General features: G+C 51.5%; 1 protein-coding gene across 2 annotated transcripts in view; it reads right to left on the reverse strand.

Annotated features, from left to right (window-relative positions):
- Positions 1-27,445, reverse strand: part of LOC139232692 (disks large homolog 4) — a 438,206-nt gene that overhangs the window by 365,297 nt on the left and 45,464 nt on the right. The window lies entirely within an intron of this gene.

The raw sequence follows: 27,445 nt of genomic DNA on the forward strand, positions 1-27,445 counted from the left end.
GGCCCGTGCTGCCCCTAGGCCCCTGAACTCACGCCTCTCCTGGACCCTGTATTTATATAGTGCCTTTAACAGTACATTTCCAAAGACTGAAGCATAGATTGTCAAAAGGGGCAGAACACGTTTGAACTAAGAATGGTTTATTCCCTTCGAACAGCTTGCAATTCAAGACTTTTATTGGGGGCAAAACCAATTACCTGATCACGATACAGAACAATGGGCCTCCTCCCAATCACCCCAGACTCATTGCTATTTCTCGTCTTTGATATGGGGCTGGTTGAGTAGTTAAGAGTTGCAATAACAAAATAAAATAACTTCCATTTATATAGCGCCTTTAACGTAGTAAAAGGTCCCAGGGTGCTTCACAGAAGTATTACAGGACAAAATATTTGACACCGAGCTGCATAAGGAGATATTAGGGCAGATGACCAAAAGCTTGGTCAAAGAGGTAGGTTTTAAGGTGCGTCTTGAAGGAGGAAAGAGAGGTAGAGAGGTTTAGGGAGGGAGTTCCAGAGCTTGGGGCCCAGACAACAGAAGGCACGGCCACCAATGGTGGAGCGATTATCATCAGGGATGCTAAAGAGGGCAGAATTTGAGGAGGGCAGATATCTCGGGGGTTGTGGGGTTGGAGGGATTTGAAAATGAGGATGAGAATTTTAAATCGAGGCATTGCTGGACAGGGAACCAATGTAGGTCAGCGAGCACAGGGGGTAATGGGTGAGCAGGACTTGGTGCGAGTTAGGACACGGGGCAGCGAGCACAGGGGGTGATGGGTGAGCAGTACTCGGTGCGAGTTAGGACACGGGGCAGCGATCGCAGGGGGTGATGGGTGAGCAGTACTCGGTGCGAGTTAGGACACGGGGTCAGCGAGCACAGTGGGTGATGGGTGAGCAGTACTCGGTGCGAGTTAGGACACGGGGCAGCGGGCACAGGGGGTGATGGGTGAGCAGTACTCGGTGCGAGTTAGGACACGGGGCAGCGATCGCAGGGGGTGATGGGTGAGCAGGACTCGGTGCGAGTTAGGACACGGGGCAGCGATCGCAGGGGTGATGGGTGAGCGGGACTCAGTGCGAGTTAGGACATGTTGGGGGAGAAATTCGGCTGTTTAGCGCCACCATTAGCACCAGAAGGGTGCGCGAAGAGGCCGCTGAGCCCCTCCTGCCCGAACATCGTGCTGTCAGCGTCTATCGCGAGCTTCAGTGAAGGTTTAGCGGCGGCGCTGGCGTTCGCTAGCCCCGCCCACTGGGTGACATCACCAAGTGTGCAACACCCCCATAGCCCCACATTTGCAAAATCTAGCGCCCGCGGGGGTGCAGGGGAGAAGCAATCGGTCCAGCGACGATCCCGGGGCCATATTATCCGGAGTGCTGAAATGTCACTTTTCCCAAATTTTATTTATTGGTTGCAGCAGTGGGGAAGTGTGGGTGAAGCTTTATTGAATTTTTCAGCAGGATTTTTTTTTTCAATCTTTAGGGGTGAGGCTGCCGGCATCCTAGCGCCCAAAAATTGAGTCGGCCTCCTGCGCTATCGCTCCGTTAACGCCCGAAGAGGAGTGCGGAACGCTTCCTTGTGCGCTCCACTGTCTTCTTGGGGCGATACAACTGAATATCGCAGTTTGAGGCGGTAGACGTCGCCCGGTGCTAAAGGTCGGGTCCCAGATGCCGTCACTGTCCGGCAGTAATGAAGTTCTAGTCCAACGTTACGTCTTATATCTTAATATTTCAGATCTTAACATTTCTTTGTTTAATGAGTTCACCGGCCTTTTGTTGATTATACACTGGACCTCGATAAAGAGTTGTAAAAAATTAAATTCATGTCAGCAACAATGAAAGAGAAGGAGCTCAATTGGGGGACTGTGCGGGGCTGGAAATCGCGGCCGGAGACTTGCCGTGGGCGAACGCCTCCGATCAGCGGGAAAACTCCACATCTATCCGACGGCAACGGGCCAAACGCTCGCGCCTCTGGGGCCTGCGTAAAGGCCCACGCATCCCAGGGGTGCAGGCCAATCACAAGCATCCCTGGGATCATGTGGGCCAGCCCAACCAATCACAAGGGGGGCTTCCCATTATGCTTATAGCTACATAGAAATTTACAGCGCAAAAGGAGGCCGTCACAGCCCATCGTGTCCAAACCGGCCGACAAAGAGCCACACGGCCCTTGGTCAGCAGCCCTAAAAGTTACATGTAAATCAATGAACAACGACGGAAAGGCAAAGATCACCCAGCCCAACCATCCGCCTCACCACAACTGCGACACCCCTTATACTGAAACATTCGACACTCCACCCCAACCGCAGCCATGTGATCTCCTGGGAGAGACAAAAACCAGATAAAAACCCAGGCCAATTTAGGGAGAAAAGAAAATCTGGGAAAATTCCTCTCCAACCCATCCAGGCGATCGAAACTAGTCCAGGAGATCACCCCGGCCGTATGCTATTCCCTGCAGTACTTACCATTATATCTGCTTCATCCAACAAAAGGTCATCCAGTCTAATCCAAATTACCAGCTCTAGGTCCATTAGCCTGCAGGTTACTGCACTTTAAGTGCCCATCCAACCATCTCTTAAAAGTGGTGAGGGTTTCTGCATTTAAGCATAACCTCCCTGCTCTTATATTCTATGCCTCGGCCAATAAAGGCAAGCATTCCGCATGCTTTCTTAACCACCTTATCCACCTGGCCTGCTACTTTCAGGGATCTGTGGACAAGCACTCCAAGGTCCCTTTGTTCATCTACACTATTAAGTGGCCTACCGCTTAATGTGTACACCCTTTCCTTATTAGCCCTCCCAATACTTCTCTGAATTAAATTCCATTTGCCACTGCTCTGCCCACCTGACCAGTAGATTGATATACTCCTGCAGCCCATGACTTTCCTCTTCATTATCAACCACACAATCAATTTTAGTGTCGTCTGCAAACTTCTTCATCATACTCCCTATATTCAAATCTAAATCATTGATATATACCACAAAAAGCAAGGATCCCAGTACTGAGCCCTACGGAACCCCACTGGGAACATCCTTCCAGTCACAAAAACATCCATCAATCATTACCCTTTGCTTTGGAGAGAAAGCAGGAAAGGGGTACTGAGGTAATGATCAGCCATGATCTTATTGAATGGTGGTGCAGGCTCGAAGGGCCGAATGGCCGACTCCTGCACCTATTTTCGATGTTTCTTCCTACCTCCAAGCCAATTTTGGATCCAACTTGACACTTTGCCCTGGATCCCATGGGCTTTAACCTTCATGACCAGTCTGCCATGTGGGACCTTATCAAAAGCTTTGCTAAAGTCCATATACACTACATCATACGCACTACCCTCATCGACCCTCTTAGTTACCTCCTCAAAAAATTCAATCAGGTTAGTCAGACATGATCTTCCCTTAACAAATCCGTGCTGACTGTTCCTAATTAATCCTTGCCTTTCCAAATGGGGGATTCCATTTACGCACGGAGTCCCCATAAACAGAACAGGAATCCTCTTTAAAAAAAAATACACTTTCACAGCAGTGAAATTAACATAAATGATCGCAGGTCCAAAATTAACTAAAATAGCATATTTAAAATAAAAATGTACGTTTTTCGAAAAAGACTATTTTTTAAACTGGACAGAAATAACCTAAACTAATTTTAAAAGCAAGGGAATGTTCAAATGATTTTTAAAAAATTTATTGTAAAATTTATTTAAACCTCTTGCGCTGGTCTTTCGGATGAGACATTAAACCGAGGGCCCGTCTGCTCTCAGCTGGATGGAAAAGATCCAACGGTCACTATTTGGAAGAAGAGCAGGGGAGTTCTGGGGCCAATATTTATCCCTCAATCAACATAATTAAAACAGATGATCTGGGTCATTATCACATTGCTGTGTGTGGGAGCATGCTGTGCACAAATTGGCTGCCATGTTTCCCACATTACAACAGTGACTACACTTCAAAAAAAGTGCTTCATTGGATGTGAAGCGCTTGGAGATGTCCGGTGGTCGCCAAAGGCGCCATAGAAATGCAAGTCTTTCTTTTTTTAATAAAAGGCTTTGCGCTTGCTTTTACCAGGCGCAAGGGTTTGGTGGGTATACGCTGAGCAAGTAGCCCAACTCTGCGCCAGTGAATGTCCATTTCCATCGGAGGCGGGCGATCTGCCAAGCAGAAACTTGAGGGATCACAAGTTCCGGGTACGCGCGCATGTTCGTCGCGTGCAGAAACCCAGAACCTGAGGGGCCCTTACTACGACGTAAGCTAAAGGCCCGCTAGAATCTGGGCCAATGAAGAATTAACGCAATAAAGCAAAAGGCAAGTCAAGTCAGTTATAGAAACATAGAAAGTAGGTGCAGGAGTAGGCCATTCAGCCCTTTGAGCCTGCAACACCATTCAATGTGATCATGGCTGATCATGCAACTTCAGTACTCCATTCCTGCTTTCTCTCCATACCCCTTGATCCATTTAGCCGTAAGGGTCACATCTAACTCCCTTTTGAATATATCTAATGAACTAGCCTCAGCAACTTTCTGTGGTAGAGAATTTCACAGGTTCACAATTCTCTGAGTGAAGAAGTTTCTTAGATGCCTTACCCCTTATCCTTAGACTGTGACCCCTGGTTCTGGACTTCCCCAACTTCGGGAACATTCTTCCTGCATCTAACCTGTCCAATCCCGTCAGAATTTTATGTGTTTCTATGAGATCCCCTCTCGCTCTTCTAAATTCCAGTGAATATAAGCCTAGTTGATCGAGTCTTTCTTCATATTTGCACTCCCTCAATAGCAAGAACGCCCTTCCTCAGAGTAGGAGACCAAAACTGAACACAATATTCAAGGTGAGGCCTCACCAAGGCCCTGTACAACTGCAGTAAGACCTTCCTGCTCCTATACTCAAATCCCCTCGCTATGAAGGCCAGCATGCTATTTGCTTTCTTTACTGCCTGCATGCCTACCTATGCCCCTGTGAGGATGCTCACAGGTTTGTAGAGCTGTTGAGTTGTGAGTGGCTTAGCCAGTCACGTGATGTTCACCAGACTCAATAAAACCCCAGCCAGTTGGGTTCGGGGGATCCATGATGGGGCAGCTGGTTGTGAGCCTGGTGGATGAACTGGTAATGTGGAGTGTGATTGTGAAACCTTTTGCGAATAAACCAACTAGCTCTTAACAGCAATGTGTTGCGATGAATTGTTAAGCAAAGAACCCATGCAGCAAATACATTACAGCGATAACTTATTTAAAAGTAGCATGACAAAGGTGAATTGTACGGGTTGTTTACCGCATGATTTATACCTCACCACCGCTCTCTCCCGGCTCTCCGAGCTGTCAATGGCTGCACGCACGATAATACTTAGGAGAGGACGGTTAGTGGAGCGGCAACGTCCAAATTGGCTGAGCGTGCACCAATTGGCTTCACGCTCCTGGTAACTAAAATACTTGCAGCAAACGCAGACAACGGCAGCGCTGCCGACCTATCCAACATGGCGGCCGCCGCGCACCGCGCCAGAAGTGGGCAGAGGTGAGGCGGCCAACATTTCACACTTCAAAACCGGCCTTACCGGCTGGGCACTGTCGGAGGGGCAGTACTGAGGGAGCGCCACACTGTCGGAGGGGCAGTACTGAGGGAGCGCCGCACTGTCGGAGGGGCAGTACTGAGGGAGCGCCGCACTGTCGGAGGGGCAGTGCTGAGGGAGCGCCGCACTGTCGGAGGGGCAGTGCTGAGGGAGCGCCGCACTGTCGGAGGGGCAGTGCTGAGGGAGCGCCGCACTGTCGGAGGGGCAGTGCTGAGGGAGCGCCGCAATGTCGGAGGGGCAGTACTGAGGGAGCGCTGCACTGTCGGAGGGGCAGTGCTGAGGGAGCGCCGCACTGTCGGAGGGGCAGTGCTGAGGGAGCGCCGCACTGTCGGAGGGGCAATACTGAGGGAGCGCCGCACTGTCGGAGGGGCAGTGCTGAGGGTGCGCCGCACTGTCGGAGGGGCAGTACTGAGGGAGCACCGCACTGTCGGAGGGGCAATACTGAGGGAGCGCCGCACTGTCGGAGGGGCAGTACTGAGGGAGTGCCGCACTGTCGGAGGGGCAATACTGAGGGAGCGCAGCACTGTCGGAGGGGCAGTACTGAGGAAGCGCCACACTGTCGGAGGGGCAGTACTGAGGGAGCACCGCATTGTTGGAGGGGCGGTACTGAGGGAGCGCCGCACTGTCGGAGGGGCAATACTGAGGGAGCGCCGCACTGTCGGAGGGGCAGTACTGAGGGAGCGGCGCACTGTCGGAGGTGCCGTCTTTCGGATGGGACGTTAAACTGAGGCCCCGTCTGCCCTCAGGTGGATGTAAAAGATCGCACATCACTATTTCGAAGAGCAGCAGGGAGTTCTCCCCGGTGTCCTGGGGCCAATATTTATTCCTCAACCAACATAACTACAACAGATTATCTGGTCATTATCACATTACTGTTTGAGAGAGCTTGCTGCGCGCAAATTGGTTGCTGGGCATGATGCAGAACACTTTTTAAAAAGTATTGCATTGGCTGTGAAATGCTTTGGGAGGTCGTGAGTTTGTGAAAGGAGCTGTACAAATACAGGTTCTGTATCTTTTATCATCTTGTCGTACACCTGGATTGGTCCCTTTCACCTCGGTTTTCTAACCGAGCCAGCTCAGTCCCCAGCGAGCTCTGGAAAGGTGTTTGATGGCATTACCCAGCAAGCAGCAATGGGTCCTGCGACTTCTCAAACAGCGTATGCAGCGGCTCAGCTTGTCTAACAGTAATCTTTCCCTTAATAAAGCAGAACCAGAAACCGTTGTGAACACGGGAGTCAGTGCGGGAAACGGCAGACGTGGCGATTTTCATGTTCCGATGCACATGTTGCCTGACCTGCTGACTCTTTCCAGCATTCACTGGGAGTCATCTGTTAATCCCAACAGTTTTCAGAGTTTCTTCAGATGGGACCCCCTGTAAATACTGACACACTCCCGGGGACCCCTTGTAAATACTGACACACTCCCTGGGGAACTCCTGTAAATACTGACACCTCCCGGGGACCCCCTGTAAATACTGAAACACTCCCTGGGGACCTCCTGTAAATAATGACACCTCCCGGGGACACCCTGTAAATACTGACACACTCCCCGGGGTTCCCCTGTAAATACTGACACACTCCCCGGGGTTCCCCTGTAAATACTGACACACTCCCGGGGACACACTGTAAATACTGACACACCCCCGAGCACCCCCTGTAAATACTGACAGTCCAGGAGACCCCCTGTAAATACTGACAGACTCCCTGGGGACCTCCTGTAAATACTGACAGACTCCCGGGCACCCCCTATAAATACTGACACACTCCCCGGGGTCCCCCTGTAAATACTGACACACTCCCGGGGACACCCGGTAAATACTGACACACTCCCCGGGGTCCCCCAGTAAATACTGTAACACTCCCGGGGACCCCCTGTAAATACTGACACACTACTGGGGAGGGACCCCCTGTAAATACTGACACACTCCCGGGGACCCCATGGAAATACAGACACACTCTCTGGGGGTCACATGTAATTACTGACACACTCCCAGGGAGGGACCCCTGCAAATACTGACAAACTCCCGGTGACCCCCTGTAAATAGTGACACACTCCCGGGGATCCCTGTAAATACTGACATGCTCCCGGGGACCCTCTGTAAATAGTGACACACTCCCGGGGACCCCCTGTAAATACTGACACTCTCCCGGGGACCTCCTGTAAATACTGACACACTCCCGGGGACGCTCTGTAAATATTGACACGCTCTCTGGGGACCACCTGTAAATACTGACACACTCCCAGGGACGCCCATGTAAATACTGACACACTTCCGGAGAAGGACCCCCTGTAAATACTGACACAATCCCGGGGACACCCTGTAAATACTGACACTCCCGGGGACCCCCGGTAAATAGTGACACAATCCCAGGCACCCCCTGTAAATAAAGACACCCCCCGGGAACACCCCTGTAATTACTGACACACTCCCGGGGCCCCCCTGCAAATAGTGACACACTCCCGGGGACCCCCTGTAAATACTGACAGACTCCCGGGGAGGGACCCCCTGTAAATACTGGTAGATTCCCAGGCACACCCTGTAAATACTGACACTCCAGGGGACCCCCTGTAAATACTGACACACTCCCGGGGACCCCCTGTAAATACTGACACACTCCCGGGGAGGGACCCCCTGTAAATACTGACACACTCCCGGGGACCCCCTGTAAATACTGACACACTCCCGGGGAGGGACCCCCTGTAAATACTGACACACTCCCGGGGCCCCCCTGTAAATACTGACACACTCCCATGGACCTCCTGTAAATACTGACACATTCCTGGGGACCCCCTGTAAATACTGACACACTCCCGGGGACCCCCTGTAAATACTGACACATTCCTGGGGACCCCCTGCAAATACTGACACACTCCCGGGGACCCCCTGTATACACTGACACACTCACTGGCACCCCCTGTAAATACTGACACACTCCCTGGCACCCCCTGTAAATACTGACACACTCCCGGGGACCCCCTGTAAATACTGACACACTCCCGGGGACCCCCTGTAAATACTGACACACTCCCAGGGACCCCCTGTAAATACTGACACATTCCTGGGGACCCCCTGTAAATACTGACACACTCCCGGGGACCCCCTGTAAATACTGACACATTCCTGGGGACCCCCTGTAAATACTGACACACTCCCGGGGACACCCTGTATATACTGACACACTCCCTGGCACCCCCTGTAAATACTGACACACTCCCTGGCACCCCCTGTAAATACTGACACACACCCGGGGACCCCCTGTAAATACTGACACACTCCCGGGGACCCCCTGTAAATACTGACACACTCCCGGGGTCCCCCAGTAGATACTGACACACTCCCGGGGACCCCCTGTAAATACTGACACACTACCGGGGAGGGAACCCCTGTAAATACTGACACACTCCCGGGGACCCCCTGTAAATACTGACACACTCCCGGGGCCGGGGACCCCCTGTAAATACTGACACACTCCCGGGGAGGGACCCCCTGTAAAAACTGACACACTCCCAGGCACCCCCTGTAAATACTGACACTCCCGGGGACACCCCTTTAATACTGAAACACTCCCGGGGCACCCTGTAAATAGTGACACAATCCCGGGGACCCCCTGTAAATACTGACACTCAGGGGACCCCCTGTAAATACTGACACACTCCGGGGGACCCCCTGTAAATACTGACACACTCCCGGGGACCCCCTGTAAATACTGACACACTCCCGGGGACCCCCTCTAAATACTGACACACTCCCGGGGACCCCCTGTAAATACTGACACACTCCCGGGGAGGGACCCCCTGTAAATACTGACACACTCCCGGGGACCCCCTGTAAATACTGACACACTCCCGGGGATCCCCTGTAAATACTGACACACTCCCCGGGATCCCCTGTAAATACTGACACACTCCCCGGGGTCCCCCTGTAAATACTGACACACTCCCGGGGACACCCGGTAAATACAGACACACTCCCCGGGGTCCCCCAGTAAATACTGACACACTCCCGGGGACCCCCTGTAAATACTGACACACTACCGGGGAGGGACCCCCTGTAAATACTGACACACTCCCGGGGAGGGACCCCCTGTAAAAACTGACACACTCCCAGGCACCCCCTGTAAATACTGACACTCCCGGGGACACCCCTTTAATGCTGACACACTCCCGGGGCCTCCCTGTAAATAGTGACACAATCCCGGGGACCCCCTGTAAATACTGACACTCAGGGGACCCCCTGTAAATACTGACACACTCCGGGGGACCCCCTGTAAATACTGACACACTCCCGGGGAGGGACCCCCTGTAAATACTGACACACTCCCGGGAACCCCCTGTAAATACTGACACACTCCCGGGAGGGCGCCCCTGTAAATACTGACACATTCCTGGGGACCCCCTGTAAATACTGACACACTCCCGAGGACCCCCTGTAAATACTGACACACTCCCGGGGACCCCCTGTATACACTGACACACTTCCTGGGACACCATGTAAATACTGACACACTCCCGGGGAGGGACACCCTGTAAATACTGACACACTCCCGGGTACCCCCTGTAAATACTGACACACTCCCGGGGACCCCCTGTAAATACTGACACACTCCCGGGAGGGACCCCCTGTAAATACTGACACACTCCCGGGCCCCCCTGTAAATATTGACACACTCCCGGGGACCCCCTGTAAATACTGACACACTCCCGGGGAGGGACCCCCTGTAAAAACTGACACACTCCCAGGCACCCCCTGTAAATACTGACACTCCCGGGGACACCCCTTTAATGCTGACACACTCCCGGGGCCTCCCTGTAAATAGTGACACAATCCCGGGGACCCCCTGTAAATACTGACACTCAGGGGACCCCCTGTAAATACTGACACACTCCGGGGGACCCCCTGTAAATACTGACACACTCCCAGGTACCCCCTGTAAATACTGACACACTCCCGGGGACCCCCTGTAAATACTGACATACTCCCGGGGAGGGAGCCCCTGTAAATATTGACACACTCCCGGGGAGGGACCCCCTGTAAATACTGACACACTCCCCGGGGTCCCCCTGTAAATACTGACACACCTCCCGGGGACACCCGGTAAATACTGACAAACTCCCCGGGGACCCCTGTAAATACTGACACACTCCCAGGCACCCCCTGTAAATACTGACACTCCCGGAGACACCCCTGTAAATACTGACACACTCCCGGGGACCCCCTGTAAATACTGACAGACGCCCAGGGACCCCCTGTAAATACTGACAGACTCCCGGGCACCCCCTGTAAATAATGACACACTCCCGGGACACCATGTAAATACTGACACACTCCCTGGGACCCCATGTAAATACTGACACACTTCCGGGGAGGGACACCCTGTAAATACTGACACACTCCCGGGGACCCCCTGTAAATACTGACACACTCCCGGGAGGGACCCCCTGTAAATACTGACACACTCCCGGGCCCCCCTGTAAATACTGACACACTCCCGGGCGCCCCTGTAAATACTGACACACTCCCGGGGACCCCCTGTAAATACTGACACACTCCCAGGCACCCCCTGTAAATACTGACACTCCCGGGGACACCCCTTTAATGCTGACACACTCCCGGGGCCCCCCTGTAAATAGTGACACAATCCCGGGGACCCCCTGTAAATACTGACACTCAGGGGACCCCCTGTAAATACTGACACACTCCGGGGGACCCCCTGTAAATACTGACACACTCCCAGGGAGGGACCCCCTGTAAATACTGACACACTCCCGGGAACCCCCTGTAAATACTGACACACTCCCGGGAGGGCGCCCCTGTAAATACTGACACATTCCTGGGGACCCCCTGTAAATACTGACACACTCCCGAGGACCCCCTGTAAATACTGACACACTCACGGGGACCCCCTGTATACACTGACACACTTCCTGGCACCCCTGTAAATACTGACACATTCCCGGGGACCCCCTGTAAATACTGACACACTCCCGGGGACCCCCTGTAAATACTGACACACTCCCGGGGACCCCCTGTAAATACTGACACACTCCCGGGGACCCCCTGTAAATACTGACACACTCCCGGGGAGGGACCCCCTGTAAATACTGACACACTCCCGGGGACCCCCTGTAAATACTGACACACTCCCGGGGACCCCCTGTAAATACTGACACACTCCCCGGGGTCCCCCTGTAAATACTGACACACTCCCAGGGACACCCGGTAAATACTGACACGCTCCCTGGGACCCCTATGTAAATACTGACACACTCCCGGGGACCCCCTGTAAATACTGACACTCTCCCGGGGACCCCATGTAAATACTGACACACTCCCGGGGACCCCATGGAAATACAGACACATTTTCTGGGGGCCACCTGTAATTACTGACACACTCCCAGGGAGGGACCACTGTAAATACTGACAACTCCCGGGGACCCCTGTAAATACTGACACACTCCCAGGCACCCCCTGTAAATACTGACACTCCCGGGGACACCCCTGTAAATACTGACACACTCCCGGGGCCCCCCTGTAAATAGTGACACACTCCCGGGGACCCCCTGGAAATACTGACACACTCCCGGGGAGGGACCCCCTGTAAATACTGACACACTCCCGGGTACCCCCTGTAAATACTGACACACTCCCGGGGTCCCCCAGTAAATACTGACACACTCCCAGGGAGGGACCCCCTGTAAGTACTGACACACTCCCGGGACACCATGTAAATACTGACACACTCCCTGGGACACCATGTAAATACTGACACACTCCCGGGGAGGGACACCCTGTAAATACTGACACACTCCCGGGTACCCCCTGTAAATACTGACACACCCCCGGGGACCCCCTGTAAATACTGACACACTCCCGGGAGGGACCCCCTGTAAATACTGACACACTCCCGGGCCCCCCTGTAAATACTGACACACTCCCGGGGACTCCCTGTAAATACTGACACATTCCCGGGGACCTCCTGTAAATACTGACACACTTCCGGGGACCCCCTGTAAATACTGACATACTCCCGGGGAGGGAGCCCCTGTAAATACTGACACACTCCCAGGGAGGGACCCCCTGTAAATACTGACACTCACGGGGACTGCCTGTAAATACTGACACACTCCCAGGCACCCGCTGTAAATAGTGACACACTCCCGGGGACGCCCTATAAATACTGACAGACTCCCGGGGGCACCCTGTAAATACTGACAGACTCCCGGGCACCCCCTGTAAATACTGACACTCCAGGGGACCCCCTGTAAATATTGACACACTCCCGGGGAATGACCCCCTGTAAATACTGACACGCTCCCGGGCCCCCCTGTAAATACTGACACACTCCCGGGGACGCCCTGTAAATACTGACACATTCCCGGGGACCCCCTGTAAATACTGACACACTCCCGGGGACCCCCTGTAAATACTGACACACTCCCGGAGACCCCCTGTAAATACTGACGCACTCCCGGGGACCTCCTGTAAATACTGACACACCCCGGGGACCTCCTGTAAATACTGACACACTCCCGGGGACCCCCTGTAAATACTGACACACTCCCGGCGACCCCCTGTAAATACTGACGCACTCCCGGGGACCTCCTGTAAATACTGACACACCCCGGGGACCCCCTGTAAATACTGACACATTACCGGGGACCCCCTGTAAATACTGACACACTCCCGGGGACCCCCTGTAAATAGTGACACACTCCCAGGGACTCCATGTAAATACTGACACACTCCCGGGGAGGGATCCCCTGTAAATACTGACGCACTCCCGGGGAGGGACCCCCTGTAAATACTGACACACTCCCTGAGGACCCACTGTAAATACTGACACACTCCCGGTGGCACCCCCTGTAAATACAGACACACTCCCGGGGACCCCCTGTAAATACTGACACACTCCCAGGGAGGGACCCCCTGTAAATACTGACACACTCCCAGGCACCCCCTGTAAATACTGACACTCCCGGAGACACCTCTGTAAATACTGACACACTCCCGGGGCCCCTCTGTAAATACTGACACATTCCCGGGGACCCCCTGTAAATACTGACACTCTTGGGGACTCCCTGTAAATACTGACACTCCCAGGGACCCCCTGTAAATACTGACACACCCGGGCACCCCCTGTAAATAATGAATCTCCAGGGGACACCCTATAAATACTGACACACTCCCGGGGGGACACCTGTAAATACTGACACACTCCCGGGGACCCCCTGTAAATAATGACACTCCAGGGGACACCCTGTAAATACTGACACTCCCGGGGACACCCCTGTAAATACTGACACACTCACGGGACCCCCTGTAAATACTGACACACTCCCAGGGACCCCCTGTACATACTGACACTCTCCTGGGGACCCCCTGTATATACTGGCACACTCCCCTAAGAATACTGACACACACCCGGGGATCACCTGTAAATACGGACACACTCCCGGGGACCATCTGTAAATAATGACACACCCCTGGGGGGGGCCCTGTATATACTGACAGTCCCGGGGACTCTCTGTAATGTTGTGGGTTCAAGTCCCACTCCACAGACTTGAGTGCAAAAAGCCTAGGCTGACACTCCAATGCAGTGCTGAGGGAAAGGTGCCATCCTTCGGACGTTAAACCGAGGCCCCGTCTGCCCTCTCGGGTGGATGTAAAAGATCCCCTGGCACAATTTCGAAGAACAGGAAGGGGAGTTCTCCCCAGTGTCCTGGGGCCAATATTTATCCCTCAGCCAACATCACTAAAACAGATGATCTGGGTCATTATCACATTGTTGCTTGTGGGAGCTTGCTGTGCGCAAATTGGCTGCCGCGTTTCCTACATTACAACAGTGACTACACTCCAAAAAAAGTACTTCATTGGCTGTAAAGTGCTTTGGGACGTCCTGAGGTTATGAAAGTTGCTGTAGAAATGCAAGTTCTTTCTTAAGTATTGTACTGCACGCCATTACACATCGAGTATACGGCACAGAAAGAGGCCATTGGGCCCCACCGTTCCGTGCCGGGGTTTATGCTCCACACCAGCCCCCTCCCATCCCTCTCCATCTCACCCCATCACCATATCCTTCTATTCCTTTCTCCCTCATGTGTTTATCCAGCTTCCCCTTAAATGCATCGATATTATTCGCCTCAACCCCTCCCTGTGGCAGTGAGTTCCACATTCTTTCCGCTCTCTGGGTAAAGAAGTTTCTCCTGAATTCCCCATTGGGTTTATCAGTGACTGTCTCATATTGATGGCCCCGAGTTCTGGTCTCCCCCACAACTGGAAACATCTTCTCCATGTCTACCCTATCGAAACCCCTTCAGCATTTGAAGAAATCTAAATAGAAAGACTTACATTTATATAGTGCCTTTCATGACCACCAGACGTCTCAAAGCGCTTTATAGTCAATTAAGTACTTTTGAAGTGTAGTCACTGTTGTAATGTGGGAAACGTGACACTCAACTTGTGAACATCAAGCTCCCACACACAGCAATGTGATAATGACCAGATAATCTGTTTTAGTGATGTTGGTTGAGGGATAAATATTGGCCCCATGACACTGGGGAGAACTCCCCTGCTCTTCTTTGAAATATTGCCATGGGATCTTTCACGTCCACCTGAGGGGGGCAGACGGGGCCTCGGCTTAACGTCTCATCTGAAAGACGGCCCCTCCGACAGTGCGGCGCTCCCTCAGTACTGCCCCTCCGACAGTGCAGCACTGTCTCAGCACTGCCCCTCCGACAGTACAGCGCTCCCTCAGTACTGCCCCTCCAACAGTGCGGCACTGTCTCAGCACTGCCCCTCCGACAGTGCGGCGCTCCCTCAGTACTGCCCCTCCAACAGTGCGGCACTGTCTCAGCACTGCCCCTCCGACAGTGCGGCGCTCCCTCAGTACTGCCCCTCCGACAGTGCGGCACTCCCTCAGTACTGCCCCTCCGACAGCGCGGCGCTCCCTCAGTACTGCCCCTCCGACAGTGCGGCGCTCCCTCAGTACTGCCCCTCCAACAGTGCGGCACTCCCTCAGTACTGCCCCTCCGACAGTGCGGCGCTCCCTCAGTACTGCCCCTCCGACAGTGCGGCGCTCCCTCAGTACTGCCCCTCCGACAGTGCAGCACTGTCTCAGTACTGCCCCTCCGACAGTGCGGCACTGTCTCAGCACTACCCCTCCGACAGTGCGGCACTGTCTCAGTACTGCCCCTCCGACAGTGCGGCGCTCCCTCAGTACTGCCCCTCCGACAGTGCGGTGCTCCCTCAGTACTGCCCCTCCGACAGTGCGGTGCTCCCTCAGTACTGCCCCTCTGACAATGCAGCGCTCCCTCAGCATTGCCCCTCCGACAGTGCGGCGCTCCCTCAGTAGTGCCGCTCCGACAGTGCGGCGCTCCCTCAGTACTGCCCCTCCGACAGTGCGGCGCTCCCTCAGTACTGCCCCTCCGACAGTGCGGCGCTCCCTCAGCACTGCACTGGAGCATCAGGTCACCCCTCAGCCTTCTCTACACAACATCCTTCGTCAACAGAAAGTGCCAAACACCTTAAACTCTCAGCTTCCAACGTGCAGGTGGTGCAAATGTGCAGCCGTGAGTGGGTGCAGGTGCAGGGGTCTCCATGGAGACACACATGAGTTTTCAACTACTAGCTGGTGTTATTCGCCTTTAGGGTGAGGTGTGAGGACTATGGAGAGTGCACGAGTCATATGGTATCAAACTGTTTGCTGAATAATTCAGAGATATTCCTTCACTACTCTGCTTGAAGTCGATTCCATGTAGACAGGTACAACACGGCTAATGGAATGTTGGTTATATCTCGAGGGCTGGAACACAAAGGGAAGGAACACAAGAACATCAGAAATAGGAGCAGGAGTCGGCCATTCGGCCACTGGAGCCTGCTCCGCCATTCAATACGATTATGGCTGATCTGATCTTGGCCTCAGCTCCACTTCCCCGCCCGCCCCCATAACCCTCGACTTCGCTCAAAAATCTGTCTATCTCAGCCTTAAATATATTCAATGACCCAGCTTCCACAGCTCTCTGAAGCAGAGAATTCCAAAGATTTGCAACCCTCAGAGAAGAAATTCCTCCTCATCTCTGGTTTAAATGGGTGACCCCTTATTCTGAAACCATGCCCCCTAGTTCTAGATTCCCCCACGAGGGGAAACATCCTCTCTGCATCTACCCTGCTCAGCTTCCTCAGAATCTTATACGTTTCAATAAGATCACCTCTCATTCTTCTAAACTCCAATGAGTACAGGCCCAACCTGTTCAACCTTTCCTCATAAGACAATCCCTTCATCTCAGGAATCAACCGAGTGAACCTTCTCTGAGCTTCCTCCAATGCAAGTATATCCCTCCTTAAATACGGAGACCAAAACTGTACGCAGTACTCTAGGTGTGGTCTCACCAATACCCTGTACAGTTGTAGCAGGACTTCCCTGCTTTTATACTCCATATCCCTTGCAATAAAGGCCAACATTCCATTTGCCTTCCTGATCACTTGCTGTACCTGCATGCTAACTTTTTGTGTTTCATGCACAAGTACCCCCAGATCCTGCTGTACTGCAGCACTTTGCAATTTTTCACCATTTAGATAATAATTATTTTGTATTTTTTCCTGCCAAAGTGGATAACCTCACACTTTTCCACATTATACTCCATCTGCCAAATGTTTGCCCACTCACTTAGTCTGTCTATATCCCTTTGCAGATTCTTTGTGTCCTCCTCACAATTTGTTTTCCCACCTATCTTTGTATCATCAGCAAACCTGGCTACATTACACTCAGTCCCTTCATCCAAGTCATTACTATAGATTGTAAATAGTTGAGGAAGTGTTGCTTCCATTTATATAAAACTCAGGTCAGACCCCGTCCGGAGTAACTGCGTCCAGTCCTGGGCCCCACCCCTCAGGGAGGATATATCGGCCTCGGAGGGGGAGCGGAGCAGATTCCCCAGACTGATACCCGGGGCTGAAAGGGTTAAATGACAAGGGCAGGTTGCACAGGGCTTGTATTCCCTCGAGTGTAGAAGATTAAGGGGCGATCTAATCGAGGGGTTTAAAGGTGTCGATTGGATAGATAGAGAGAAACTATTCCCTCTGGTGGGGGGGGGGGGGGGGTCCAGAACAAGGGGGCGTCACCTTAAAATTAGAGCCAGGCTGTTCAGGGTGATGTCAGGAAGCACTTCTTCACACAAAGGGCAGTGGGAATCTGGAACTCTCTCCCCCAAAAAGCTGCTGAGGCCGGGGGTCAATTGGAAATTTCAAGACCGAGATCGATTTTTGTGGGGTAAGAGTATTGAGGGATACGGAACCAAGGCGGGTAAATGGAGTTAAGATGCAGACCAGCGATGATCTCACTGAATGGCGGGACAGACTCGAGAGGCTGAATGGGCCTCCTCCTGTTCCTGTGTAACAGGCTCGAGGAGCTGAATGGGCCTCCTCCTGGTTCTACGTTCCTATGAATAGAAGGATATGATGATGGGGTGAGCTGAAGAGGGGTGGGAGAAGCTCGTGTGGAGCATAAACACCGGCACAAGTGCTGTTGGGCAGAATGGCCTGTTTCTGTGCTGTGAATTTAATTTAATGCTATGTAAAAGCACTGTTATCCAATTCGATTGATCGTGACTGAGTGAAACTGCCTTTTTTTCCTCCCCCTCCACCATCTCCAATATTAACAACTTGTATTTATATAGCGCCTTTAACATAATGAAACGTTCCAAGGCGCTTCATAGGAGTATTATGAGATTAAAAATTTGACATCGAGCCGCACAAGTAGAAATTAGACAGGTGAAAGAGGTTGGTTTTAAGGAGCGTCTTGAAGGAGGAAAGAGAGGTGGAGAGGTTTAGGGAGGGAGTTCCAGAGCTTGGGGCCAGGCAACAGAAGGCACGGCCACCGATGGTGGAGCGATTATAATCAGATAATCAGGGATGCTCAGGAGGGCAGAATTAGAGGAGCGCAGACATCTCGGGGGCGCGGAGGGGGGGGGGGTTTGTGAGGCTGGAGATTACAGAGATAGGGAGGGGCGAGGAGCCAGGGAGGGATTTGAAAATAAGGAAGAGAATTTTGAAATCGAGGCATTGCTTAATCAGGAGCCAATGTAGGACAGCGAGCACAGGGGGTGATGGGTGAGCAGGACTTGGTGCGAGTTAGGACACGGGGCAGCGAGCACAGGGGATGATGGGTGAGCGGGACTCGGTGCGAGTTAGGACACGGGGCAGCGAGCACAGGGGATGATTGGTGAACAGGACTCGGTGCGAGTTAGGACACGGGACACATGAGTTTTGGATGACCTCCAGCTTACGTCGGGTAGAATTGGGGAGGCCAGCCAGTAGAGAGGCGGAGAGGTTTAGGCAGGGCGTTCCAGAGCTTGGGGCCTAGGCAACAGAAGGCACGGCCACCTATGATTGAGCGATTATAATTAGGCACAAGTCAGGAGTGTGATGGAATACTCTCCACTTGCCTGGATGAGTGCAGTTCCCACAACAGAGGAAGAGCCTTATAGAGGGTCTAGAGGTAACAAGGGCATGGTTGAGGGCTTCAGCATCCCTATTTTAATAAACAAAAAGTTTGTTCTACGCCCTCCCTATGATTTTTCTCCCAGAGTGCTGCTCTTGGCAGTGTGCGGAAGATTAATTTTCAATTCCTGGAGACTCCGGGAAGATTGGTCGAAACCTCCCCCCCCCCCACCTATCTCGGAGGTGCCGGGCAGCTGGTTTATGCGGTTGAGGCCCCATCAACTTCCATTGAGTAGCTGGACTCCGGACTGACTGACTGGGAATACTGGGAGCAAGAGAAAGGGAAAAGACCCGAATTCTAGATCAGCTGTGGGTTGGTGAGGCCACACCTGGAGTATTGCGTACAGTTTTGGTCTCCGTATTTAAGGCTTGCATTGGAGGCAGTTCAGAGAAGGTTCATGAGGTTGATTCCTGAGATGAAGGGGTTGCCATATAAAGAAAGGTTGAGCCTATACTCATTGGAATTCAGAAGAATGAGAGGTGATCATTTTGAAACGTATAAGATTCTGAGGGGGCTCGACAAGGTGGATACAGAGAGGATGTTTCCCCTCGTGGTGGAATCTAGAATTAGGGGGCATAGTTTCAGAATTTAAAACTGAGATGAGGAGGCATTTCTTCTCTCAGAGGATCGTGAATCTGTGGAATTCTCTGCCCCAGAGAGCTGTGGAAGTTGGGTCATGGAATATATTCAAGGTGGAGAGACACAGATTTTTGAACAATAAGGGAGTCAAGGGTTATTGGGAGCGGGCGGGGAAGTGGAGTTGAGGCCAAGAACAGATCAGCCATGATCTTATTGAATGGCGGAGCAGGCTCGAGGGGCCGAATGGCCGACTCCTGCTCCTTAAGTTCTTATGTTCTGTTGTGGAGATTTACTCTGGGCTTGGCAAGACACACACACTAGCTGAAGGCTAACCGCTTGCTCCTGTCCGATACTGTATTCATCTCTGTATTGGCTCTCCGCAGTCTCCACACACTAACTAAAGGCTCATAAATAGGGAGTGAAAACGTTTACATTCCTACACCTTTCACCACCACTGGACGTCCCAAAGCGCTTTACAGCCAATGAAGTTGTTTTTGAAGTGTAGTCACTGTTGTAATATAGGAAACGCAGCACCCAATGTGCGCACAGCAAGCTCCCACAAATGTGATAATGACCAGAAAATCTGTTTTTTTTAGTGAGGGATAAATATTGGCCCCCACGACACCTGGGAGAACCTCCCTGCTCTTCTTCAAAATAGTGACCGTGGGATCTTTTACGTCAACCTAAGAGAGCAGACGGGGCCTTGGTTTAATGTCTCATCCGAAAGACGGGACCTCCGACAGTGCGGCGCTCCCTCAGTACTGCCCCTCCAACAGTGCGGCTCTCCCTCAGTACTGCCCTCCGACAATGTGGCGCTCCCTCAGTACTGCCCCTCCGACAGTGCGGCTCTCCCTCAGTACTGCCCTCCGACAGTGTGGCGCTCCCTCAGTATTGCCCCTCCGACAGTGCGACGCTCCCTCAGTACTACCCCTGCGACAGTGCGGCGCTCCCTCAGTACTGCCCCTCCGACAGTGCGGCGCTCCCTCAGAACTGCCCCTCCGACAGTGCGGCGCTCCCTCAGTACTGCCCCTCCGACAGTGCGGCGCTCCCTCATTACTGCCCCTCCGACAGTGCGGCGCTCCCTCAGTACTGCACCTCCGACAGTGCGGCGCTCTCTCAGCACTGCCCCTCCGACAGTGCGGCACTCCCTCAGCACTGCACTGGAGTGTCAGCCTAGATTTATGCGCTCAAGTTCCTGGAGTGGAACTCGAACCCACAACCTTCTAACTCAGTGGAGAGAGAGAGCTGCCCATGGAGCCACGGCTGACACACAATAACTCGCAGGGTTCCGCGCAGGCCACTCACGAGCTTCACAGTTTGAAATACCACGCATGCCCAGAAATGCTAAGGGACCCACAACCCGTGGGCAACAGAGACAATCTGGAGGCAGCAACAGCGACTTCCGAGAAAAGTCCGCAAATCGGAGTTTGTGCACGAGTGGGGACAGAATTCCCCGAGGGCAGTCCAAACACAAACACTGGCTCAAAATCGCGGAAAAACAAACAACAACTTGCATTTGTATAGCGCCTTTAATGTCGTAAAACCTCCAAGGCACCTCACAGGAGCGATACAACACAAAAAATTTGACACCGAGCCCCATAAGGAAATATTAGGGACAGGCGACCAAAAGCTTGGTAGGTTTTCAGATGCGTCTTAAAGGAGGAGAGACAGAGAGAGGAGGAGAGGTTTAGGGAGATAGTCCCAGAGCTTGGGGCCCAGGCTACAAAGGTTCACTCATTGGGCTGCGGCAGTAGAGATGGAACTGGCAACGCGCAAGGCACCCGTGAAAGAACGGCCCGCCTCGTCGATACACGTAGGGGGAGTTTTCCCCTCCCTCTGCACCGTTCCAGCAGCAAACACAACTGTCCCCAACATCCCACTCGCACTTGGGTTCTGAAGCCACAAGTCGCTCCTACATCGGCATTTCAAGACGTTCTTTTACGTAAAATGGCTTGAAGTAAAGCCCCCACCGCCCCCAACCTTGGTTCCATTGATCATTGCCTCCCCACTCCCGTCCCATTCCCAAACTCTCAACCTTTACAGTCACCAAAAAACTACAGAGTGACCACGCCAGCTGGATTCATAAACTTCAATTCCGTGTTCCAGTTCCAGGACAGCGCCCCAGAGATAACATGAGGGCGGAGAGGAGAGGAGGGGAGGTGGAATGAGGGGAGGGGGAGGGAGGAGGCAGTCAAAAAACTCGTTGTCCTGTTCGAACGCGTCTAACCTGACCCACCAGCCTCAAGATTAGGCTCTGCCAGGATTGTGAACCTGCCCAGATATGGAACATGGGGGTACAGGTGGGATTTATTTGTTAAAGCCACAATTTGCTCCCGGAGTTGCTCAGGATTATACGGCTGGGCAATTGGAAGAATTTTTTTTATTTTATTGAGTTACATTGTGGGAAAAAAAAACACAGGGTTTTTTTGGGGGCTTCTCACACACACACACACACACACAACCCACACACAGACACACCTCCCCCCCTCCCTCTGGGGTTCTACTCTGCAACTCTCTTTGTTAATTCTGACACACACACACACAAAAGGAGGTGGCTTTTCTCTGCAAGTACAACCTTTGTAATAATTCCGACAAATTGATTTCCAAGCAACTCATTGTCTTCCTCTCCCTCGCTCTGTAAATTGATCAATCACAAACCCCCCCCCCCCCCACCTCCCGGACAGATTTCCATACATTTCTCCCCCCACCCTCCCGCTCGCACACTCTCGCCTCTTCCCCCGATCGTGAATTTTTCCTCTGTCCTTCTCCCCGTCAAAAAGCCCCGCATAAATCAAGAGGGCTGTGTATTTTCTAAAGCGCTTTTAATAGCGGGTTAGGGAGGGTGGCGGGAGGCGGAGGGGGGGGGGGGGGGGAAGGAGGGAGGAGATCACCGGAATAAATAATAAAAAGGCACCTAGGGGTTAGGAGGCCTCAAGAACAGCCTGCACCGTCGCATGAAAAGCAGAGATTGTGGGGAACGGAACTGTGATAGATGACTGATCAAGTCTCCGGCATCTCTCAAACCAGCTTCAGCATCTCCTCACAGATCACACATGCTGGAGGAAAGAGGCACACACACACACACACACACACACACACACAGCCAGCAAGAGCGAGAGAGACAAGAGCGCTTTCCAAAAGGACAATAAAGAGTCTTCGACAAGCTAGCAACTTGTGGAATTCTGCTGGGGACTGGGAAAATCGCAAGAATACAATAAAGAGCCCCTTACCTTGGTGGTGACTATACACAGGCAGTCCATTCTCCAAGCCTAAACAGGTGGCCCTGGCTACGAGAGGGGAATTTCGTGCATCGGAGACTGGGGGGTTCGGGGGCATGCAGGCAAGAGGTGAGTGATCGCCAGTGTTGAGCGCGTGTGTGTGTGTGTGTCAGAGTGTGTGAGAGAGAGAGTGTGTGTCAGTGTGTGTGTGTGTGTGTCTGTGTGTGAGGGAGGGATGTGTGGGAGTGAATGAGATGGGGGCGAACGATTCATTTATTTTTTTTTAAATATCGGAGAGATTCTATATATTTTTTTACACCCCCCCCCCCCACCCCCCCACCCTCCAGTTACAACTCAGAAAGGCTGCATCGAGCAGTGGGTGAATTTGTTCATTAATAACTGAAGCAAAAAAAAAAGAGGGGGAGGATGAGGAGGCAGAGTGTGTGTGAGTGTGTGTGTGTCTGTGTCTGTGTGTGTGTGTCGATAATGAGAGAGGACAAAATAAAAAGATAGAGAGAGGGAGGGGAGAGGGAGGGGGGGAAGGAGGAGCAGGAAGATTACCCACGATGTGTGTGTGTGTGGGTCTCTCTCTCTCTCTCCCCGCACAGAGAGGGCCGGATCACAATCTAATTATCATTACAACAGCTCACTTAAAGGGAGGTGGCAGCTGTGATCGGCGGGTGGGAAGCGCAGCCCAGGCAAAGAGCAGAGAGGTAGACACCGGAGGGAGGGGGAGGTCTGCTTCTCACCGCCCCACCCCCTCACACAATCTCCCTCCTCAGAAATCAGCACCTGCCCAAGAGATGTCCAATACTGAATTTGTGTTAAAACCTCTTAAAATGGATAACACATCCCGTTCTCAAGACTAACGACCCTTGAAAATGGGATTTGCTTATTTCAATGTACAAAGTGTTGGAACGGTGTAAATAAGAAGGCAAGAGCATAAGAAGTAGGACAGAAGTCGGCCATTCGGCCCCTCGAGCCTGCTCCGCTATTCCATCATCATAGGCGATCCCTCGAACGAGGATGACTTGCATCCACACGAGTTCACAGGTGTTTCGATGAAGGACCCGATGTTCCAGTGCTGAACTCCAATTGAGGGGGTGGAAGATGCCTGTGCGTGGATTTTATTAACGTGGGGTGGCCGTTGCACACCAGCCACCACTGGAGTTTAGAAGAATGAGAGGTGATCTTATTGCAACGTATAGATTCTGAGCGGGCTGGACAGGGTAGATGCAGAGAGGATGTTTCCCCTCATGGGGAATCTAGAACTAGGGGGAAAAGTTTCAGAATAAAATGGAGATGAGGAGGAAATTTCTTCTCTGATGGTCGTGAATCTGTGGAATTCTCTGCCCCTGAGAGCTGTGGAGGCTGGGTCATTGAATATATTCAAGGTGGAGATAGACAGATTCTTGAACTATAGGGGGAGTCAAGGGTTATGGGGAGCAGGCGGGGAAGTGGAGTTGAGGTCGAAGATCAGCCATGATCTTATTGAATGCCAGAACAGGCTCGAGGGGCCGAATGGCCGACTCCTGCTCCTATTTCTTATGTTATGTTGTAAGTTTGAATGGCACGAAACCAGTCGTGTGGGTGGGGTCGTTACACATGAAGGAAAACCAGTTGGGCAGCCGGTGCCTATAGAAATTGTACCCAAGTGAGAGTCAGTACCTTGAGTAGAGAAGGGTTAAAAATTGTGGTTGGTTGAGGGGAGGTGGACAAGACATGATTGGTGGTTGAAAAGGATTAAGGTGGGTGGCGCGTGTCGGGGACTTCAGAGGGAGGAAGGAATTCGAAACACGTTCTCGTGGCAACACTCTTGTTGGCTGTGGTTGCAAAGGGGGTTACAAGAGTGAGGAAGTCTTGCTGCAACTATACAGGGCCGAGGGCCCAGGGGCAGCATGGGCCCAGCCCACACTGTGCGATATGTGTGCGCACTAGGTCCGTGCAGCAGAGCAAGTCTCCAGTTGTCCTGGTTAACCCTTGCCACTGAACCAAGGCCTAGCTCTGTCAAGCCTTGGTTCACCTTTCCTCATAAGACAAACCCTTCCTCCCAGGATTCAATGTAATGAACATTCTCTAAACTGCCTGCAATGCAAGTATATCCCTCCTAAAATAAGGAGACCTCACCAATACCCTGTACAGTTGTAGCAGGACATCCCTACTTTTATACTCTAGCCCCCTTGCAATAAAGGCTAACATTCCATTCTTCTTCATAATTACTTGCTGTACCTGCATACTAACTTTGTGTTTCATGTACGAGGACACCCAGATCCCTCTGTACCGCAGTATTCTATAGTCTCTCCCCATTTAAATAATATTTTGCCTTTCTATTCTTCCTACCAAAGTGGATAACCTCACATTTTTTCACATTATTCTCCATCTGCCAAATTTTTTCCCACACACTTAACCTATCCATATTCCTTTGCAGAATTTTTGTGTCCTCACACCTTTCTCATCTATCTTTGTATCGATATCAAATTTGGCTACATTACACTCGGTCCCTTCATCCAAGTCATTAATATAGTTTGTAAATAATTGTGGCCCCAGCACTGATCCCTGTGGCACCCCATTAGTCACAGTTTGCCAACCAGAAAATGACCCATTTATCCCGACTCTCTGTTCTCTGTTAGTTAGCCAGTCCTCTATCCATGCTAATATATTACCCCCAACACCATGAGCTCTTATCTTGTGTAGTAATATTTTATGTGGCACCTTATCGAATACCTTTTGGAAATCCAAATACATGACATCTACTGGTTCCCCCTTATCCACCTTACTCATTCCATCCTCAAAGAATGCTAATAAGTTTTTCAAACACGATTTCCCTTTCATAAAACCATGTTGACTCTGCTTGATTGTATTATGATTTTCTACTGCTTCCTTAATAATGGATTCCAGAATTTTCCCGATGACAGGTGTTAGGCTAACTGGTCTATAGTTTCCTGCTTTCTGTCTCCCTCCTTTCTTGAATAGGGGCATTACATTTGCGGTTTTCCAGTCCGCTGGGACCTTTCCAGAATCCAGGGAATTTTGGAAGATTACAACCAATGCATTCACTATCTCTGCAGCCACTTTTTTTAAGACCCGAGGATGCAGGCCATCAGGTCCAGGGGACTTGTCCACCTTTAGTGCCGAGTACTTTTATTTCTAGTGATAGTGATTGTTTTAATTTCTTCCCTCCGTTTTGCCCTCTGATTTTTTTTATTATTATAGGGATGCTTTTAGTGTCTTCTACCATGAAGACCGATACAAAATATTTGTTCAAAGTCTCTGCCATTTGCTTATTTTCCATTATTAATTCTCCAGTCTCATCCGCTAAGGAACCAACATTTACTTTATAAACATAGAAAATAGGTGCAGGAGTAGGCTATTTAGCCCTTCGTGCCTGCACCACCATTCAATAAGATCATGGCTGATCATGCAACTTTAGTACCCCATTCCTGCTTTCTCTCCATACCCTTTGATCCCTTTAGCCCTAAGGGCCACATCTAACTCCCTTTTGAATATATCAAATGAACTGGCCTCAACAACTTTCTGTGGTAGAGAATTCCACAGGTTCACAATTCTCTGAGTGAAGAAGTTTTTCCTCATCTCCGTCCTAAATGGCTTACCCCTTATCCTTACACTGTGACCCCTGGTTCTGGACTTCCCCAACATAAGAACATAAGAACATAAGAATTAGGAACAGGAGTAGGCCATCTAGCCCCTCGAGCCTGCTCTGCCATTCAACAAGATCATGGCTGATCTGGCCGTGGACTCAGCTCCACTTACCCGCCCGCTCCCCATAACCCTTAATTCCCTTATTGGTTAAAAATCTATCTATCTGTGACTTGAATACATTCAATGAGCTAGCCTCAACTGCTTCCTTGGGCAGAGAATTCCACAGATTCACAACCCTCTGAGAGAAGAAATTCCTTCTCAACTCAGTTTTAAATTGGCTCCCCTGTATTTTGAGGCTGTGTCCCCTAGTTCTAGTCTCCCCGACCAGTGGAAACAACTTCGCTGCCTCTATCTTGTCTATCCCTTTCATTATTTTAAATGTTTCTATAAGATCACCCCTCATCCTTCTGAACTCCAACGAGTAAAGACCCAGTCTACTCAATCTATCATCATAAGGTAACCCCCTCATCTCTGGAATCAGCCTAGTGAATCGTCTCTGTACCCCCTCCAAAGATAGTATATCCTTCCTTAAGTAAGGTGACCAAAACTGCACGCAGTACTCCAGGTGCGGCCTCACCAATACCCTGTACAGTTGCAGCAGGACCTCCCTGCTTTTGTACTCCATCCCTCTCGCAATGAAGGCCAACATTCCATTCGCCTTTCTGATTACCTGCTGCACCTGCAAACTAACTTTTTGGGATTCATGCACAAGGACCCCCAGGACCCTCTGCACCGCAGCATGTTGTAATTTCTCCCCATTCAAATAGTATTCCCTTTTACTGTTTTTTTTCCCCAAGGTGGATGACCTCACACTTTCCGACATTGTATTCCATCTGCCAAATCTTAGCCCATTCGCTTAATCTATCTAAATCTCTTTGCAGCCTCTCTGTGTCCTCTACACAACACGCTTTCCCACTAATCTTAGTGTCATCTGCAAATTTTGTTGCACTAC

Source organism: Pristiophorus japonicus, chromosome 20 (assembly GCF_044704955.1).
Source record: "Pristiophorus japonicus isolate sPriJap1 chromosome 20, sPriJap1.hap1, whole genome shotgun sequence".
Taxonomy (NCBI): domain Eukaryota; kingdom Metazoa; phylum Chordata; class Chondrichthyes; family Pristiophoridae; genus Pristiophorus; species Pristiophorus japonicus.